Genomic DNA, 5,441 nt, shown 5'->3' with positions numbered 1-5,441 from the left:
TGGTCACCCTGTTGAACTTTCCTAGGTGGGCAAGAACGGGTGGCATTTGAACTCAGGCGCTGGAGATTGCCATGCTGATCTTCACAACAGCACACCCAAGGGACGTGTTGGACCCCACAGGTGAGCATCATCTACTATGTGCCTCAGAGCAGAAAGAAGTTGAAAACTTTCAAGGGAGGGTAGCTCCGGTATGGACTGGATGCCGGCTGGCTCTGTCCACCCTCCAGGTGGGAAAAGAACCTGTGCTACTCCTCACTGCTTATTCTGTCCTCTCGCACAGGTGGGCAGCAGCTGTTTTGGGGTAGGGGTGGGCAGGAGAAATCCAGGAGGGTGTGGTAAGAGATGGTGAAGGGAAGGTTGAGTTCCATGGTGTTCCGACCAGGCAGGCCTAGGCAGAGCCCATGGTTTCCAGACTAACCATGTTATTCCTGAGGTCTAAGCATTAAGGGTCCCCTGGTGAGCATTGTCGGGAAAGCCAGCCCAGACCCCAGCATTCCACCAGGACTTTAAACTGTGGTTTGAAAACTCAAACACTCCAGGGCCTGGGGTGCTGTCCTAATGAATGGAGTCACAGCTGTGGCCCTCTTAACCTGTTGCTTTCTCACTTTGGAGGGACATGGATTGACAGAGAGGATGTCTCTGTTGGAAGTAAAACATCAATGCAGATGCCGTGATCAATGCTGCCTAGTATTGGAGAGACCAGAGGGAGACTGGGCCCCGCCCTTCTCCCAACTGAGGCCCGCTGTTCCTGCTGGGATGAGAGCCCCAGGTGACCTACCACCCCAGGGAGCAGGTGCTGTCAGGCCCCTCCTCTCCCTCACACCTTTCACTGGAAACTTGCGCTGTGATCTGGAAACTTTCAACCACTTGTATCTTCCTTCCTCTCTGGACCTGACAGCTTTTTTCAGAATTCTGGAATGTTGTACTGCCAGCAGGGCAAGTGCTGGGGAATTAATACTTCCGAGGAACAACCTTCAGCCAAAGACGGACAGGTCTTTTTTTTTTTTTTACTGGCATAGGTAAATTTTAATATATACTTGGCATTTTCTAGATCTTGATAATTTAACAACTCTGAGATTTTGTACCAATATAATGTATAATTCTTTTAAGTATAAATATGAACAACTTTTAAAAATTTAATTTACTTTTTATACAGTAGGTTCTTATTAGTTATCTTTTTTTGTGTGTGTGTGGTACGCGGGCCTCTCACTGCTGCGGCCTCTCCTGTTGCGGAGCACAGGTTCCGGACACGCAGGCCCAGCAGCCATGGCTCACGAGCCCAGCCACTCCGCGGCATGTGGGATCCTCCCGGACCGGGGCACGAACCCACGTTCCCTGCATTGGCAGGCGGACTCTCAACCACTGCGCCACCAGGGAAGCCCTAGTTATCTATTTTATACATATTACTGTATATATGTCAATCCCAATCTCATAATTCATCCCACCACCACCAGCCTGCCCCCCGCTTCCCCCCTTGGTGTCCACACGTTTGTTCTCTACATCTGTGTCTCTATTTCTGCCCTGCAAACCAGTCCATCTGTATCATTTTTCTAGATTCCACATATATGCATTAATATACAATATTTGTTTTTCTCTTTCTGACTTACTTCACTCTGTATGACAGTCTCTAGGTCCATCCATGTCTCTACAAATGACCCAGTTTTGTTCCTTTTTATGGCTGAGTAATATTCCATTGTATATATGTACCACATCTTCTTTATTCATTTGTCTGTTGATGGGCATTTAGATTGCTTCCATGACCTGGCTATTGTAAATAGTGCTGCAATGAACATTGGGGTGTATGTGTCTTTTTGAATTATGTTTTTTTTTCTGGGTATATGCCCCGTAGTATGCTGGGTCATATGGTAATTCTATTTTTAGTTTTTTAAGGAACCTCCATACTGTTCTCCACAGTGACTGTATCAATTTACATTCCCACCAACAGTGTAAGAGTGTTTCCTTTCCTCCACACTCTCTCCAGCATTTGTTGTTTGTAGATTTTCTGATGACGACCATTCTAACTGGTGTGAGGTGATACCTCATTGTAGTTTTGATTTGCATTTCTCTAGTAATTAGTCATGTTGAGCAGCTTTTCATGTGCTTCTTGGCCATCTGTATGTCGTCTTTGGAGAAATGTCTGTTTAGGTCTCCTGCCCATTTTTGGATTGGGTTGTTTGTTTTTTTTATATTGAGCTGCATGAGCTGTTTATATATTTTGGAGATTAATCCTTTGTCCGTGGATGCGTTTGCAAATATTTTCTCCCATTCTGAGGGTTGTCTTTTGGTCTTGTTTATGGTTTCCTTTGCTGTGCAAAAGCTTTTAAGTTTCATTAGGTCCCATTTGTTTATTTTTGTTTTTATTTCCATTGCTCTAGGAGGTGGGGACTGACAGGTCTTTGACGTAGGAATACTCTTGGGCTCCCTCACCTCACCCCTCAGCTCAGATCATTCCAAGGTTCAAGCTTTATGCACTTCCTGGAGGCGTTCAGCTCCAGTTGTCCAAGGTGGCAGCTGGCTCAACCCTGCACCCTTGGCTGGCTGTCTCCTCCCCTCTTCCCCTCCTCCCCTGCCAGGCTGTCTGCAGCTCCCACATAAACCATTTGCTCTCAAATCTTTGTCTCAGCATCAGCTTGTGGCGTAATTCAAACCAAGTGACCCAGTTTTCAAGAGGAAGCAGAAATCTGGTTTTTATATAAAATCCCTTAATTTTAAAGTGGTGGCCAGTTGTTAAAAAGAAAAGCAGACCATGCATGGACCACACATCCACAGGGTAGATTTGGTCCATGGCCAGTGCTGTGCAGGGCTATGTGTGTACCTGGGCCTGGCCTGACCCTGACATCCCTTAAATGCTTCGGCATCATGGCTTTGGCTATTCTCATGGGTGCTCTTTCCAGCAGCTTGGCTTTATTCTTCCCCTGCATCTCATGAGAATGTCCCCTCCTAGCTGTCACTCTCTGTTCCCTCCCTCCCTCCCTCCCTCCCTTCCTCACTTCCTTCCTTCCTTCCTTCTCTTATTCTGATTTTCTTGAGCAAGCCTCTCCTGCTGAGTCTTTACTACTTGCTTGCTCTTCTAATAAACTGCACAGCAGCATTTAGCAAGGGGTTTACTAGCTACTAGGGGATTACATCTCCAGGGAACCCATTTACTGTTGGTAACCTTTGTCCAGCTGTTTCAGAAATGGCTCCTTTAAGAATGACCCCAAGCCCTAGTTTCTCAGATCAATAGTGTCCTGTGGTGTTTATGCCTGGCCTGGTTCTCCAGGGTCTCCACTCTCTGTGGGGGTCAACACATCTTTTGGGTAATGCCACAGAGGCCCTGCAGGTGTGGGTTGATTTGAGGACATGAAGGGTTTCAAGCGACTGGGAGGTTTTATGACAACTGCATGGATGCCTTGGAGCTGTGAACTCTGACCCATAGTGACCCTGAGGCTGCTACTCCCCACACAGGCTGACTCTTGCTCCTGGCCTGCAGCTCAGTGAGAATGATGTGAAAGTGGGATGGGGCCCTGAAACCCTGGGCTTTTTCTCCCCAGCCACTTCACCTACCACCTTATTGTCTGCTTACCATGGCTTTTAGTCTTACACTTGCAGGTATCTGGTAGGTACACATTGTTCTATAGAATGCCAAAGTCTTGAAAATCTTGTTCGGCAAACAAAGTTTTCATGGTAAAAGAATTCCACCCATAAAATTTGTTATGAGTGAATCCTTGTAAGCTGGGTCAGACAGAGGAAAGCAGGGCTTCTAAGAGCCTTTAATGCACTAATGTGCACTATGACTTCTTAAGAGAGGTTAGGTGACAACAGTTCCTCCAAAAACACTTGGGGGCACTGCTACAGACTCTAGGACCTGGCAGTGCGGGCCCTGGCAGGGCTCCGTGAGCAAGTGGCACAAGTCCAAGGCCTCTCTCTGCTGGTGATCAAACTGCCTGCAGGGATGGAGCCAGCTGACTGCCCCCCGGAGACCCCATGGGGTGTTTGGCTCCTTTCCAGGGTGGATAACTTGGGGTGTAGTGCAGGAAGATTCAGGAACCCCAAGAGGTCTGGAGTGGAAAGAGGCTCAGCCTAGGCTGGTGGCTGAGGGGGCCAGTGCGTGGGGACGTCGCTAGTCTCTGCTCTATGATTAGGGCAATTTGGTTCTCCAGGTGGCCATTTGTGGTAGGAAACACAGCCTAGAAATTAAACTAAATATATCCAGTCCCCAGCAGATTGGACACGGCAGTGGCACCTGGCTGGGGATGGGGTGGCCGAGGTTCCACCCAGGTTGGGATGTCATTGTGCTGACTCCTATATTTTAAGGGTTGGGAGGGAAATGGTTTGAGCTTCCAAGACCTGGCCTGGGTGGAATGACAGAGATACAGGTTTGAGTTTGGGGGAAGAGGTCTCATTTCCTCATATCATGCTTCACTCTGTCACCCCTTCACTCCAGGGACCGTTGTCCCCAGTGCTCAGCTCTTCTCTGCCTCCTCATGGCTGCTGCAGTTCCTACTTCCCATCTGTCCCCAAACCCACAAAGCTCCACCAGCTTTGTCTTCCTGTGTTCCAAAAGGAACCCTCGCCCTTTTCCCTGAGGAAATGCCCATTCCCTCCAGGTGGCTGTTAGGAAACAAAAGCGTGGAAATTTAATTTGCACTAAGTTGATATGACTGATACAGCAATGTAACTGCATTAAATTTCTTAGTTGAAAGGGTTCTTGGCAATCTCAGGTGATTTTTGAGATTTTGTTTAAGGCCAAATGAAGTCTTAAGTACTCCTTCAACATGTGAAGTGAATCAACGCACAGTCGCTCCGAGTGAGAGCGTTGCCTGCCCTTTCAGCTGACTTCAATCCATCCCTAAAGGGACTTTTTTGGAACAATGGTTGTCAACTACTAATCACACATTTCATTCTAATGGAAACTGGGGTACAGATTAAGGGAAGTGACTTGCCCAAGGTCACAGGGCCAGAAAGTGGCAAGGCTGGGACTTGTCCCCAGGTCCCCTGACCTTTAGCTAATGTTCTTGTCCCTTCCCGACAATGATGAGGTATTTATCTCTCAGACCTCATCCTTGTAGCCAACTCCAAACAGTTATCACCAGCTCTGCCATTCTGGTAAAAGAATCTTCATCACACCCTCTGCACTTATCCGTGCTTCCCTTGTGCCTTTCACCCCTGAAGAGTAGGCAGTTTTTCTGACCTGCTTCATGCTGGAAGTTACCCCTTTCCTACTGCTGCTAATTTTTTTCCCTGTTACTTTTTCTTTTTTTTCCTATTCCCCTCCCCACTCCAGCTTTATTGAGATATAATTGACGTACAAATTTTCCTGTTAAATTTTTACAACCCAGTTGCTGCTGAGAATAAACGCAAAAAAGAGGGCAGAGACATTTCAGATTCTGCTCATTGCGCGTTTTCATTTTTAATTAAATAAATCAAGTAAGCCATCAGGTGATGGGTTCACATTCTGT

Source organism: Delphinapterus leucas, chromosome 16, assembly GCF_059928025.1.
Source record: "Delphinapterus leucas isolate spDelLeu-1000000601 "Yukka" chromosome 16, BTC_Dleu_Yukka2, whole genome shotgun sequence".
In the NCBI taxonomy this organism is placed as follows: Eukaryota; Metazoa; Chordata; class Mammalia; order Artiodactyla; family Monodontidae; genus Delphinapterus; species Delphinapterus leucas.
Note: the sequence above shows the minus strand (reverse complement) of the source record.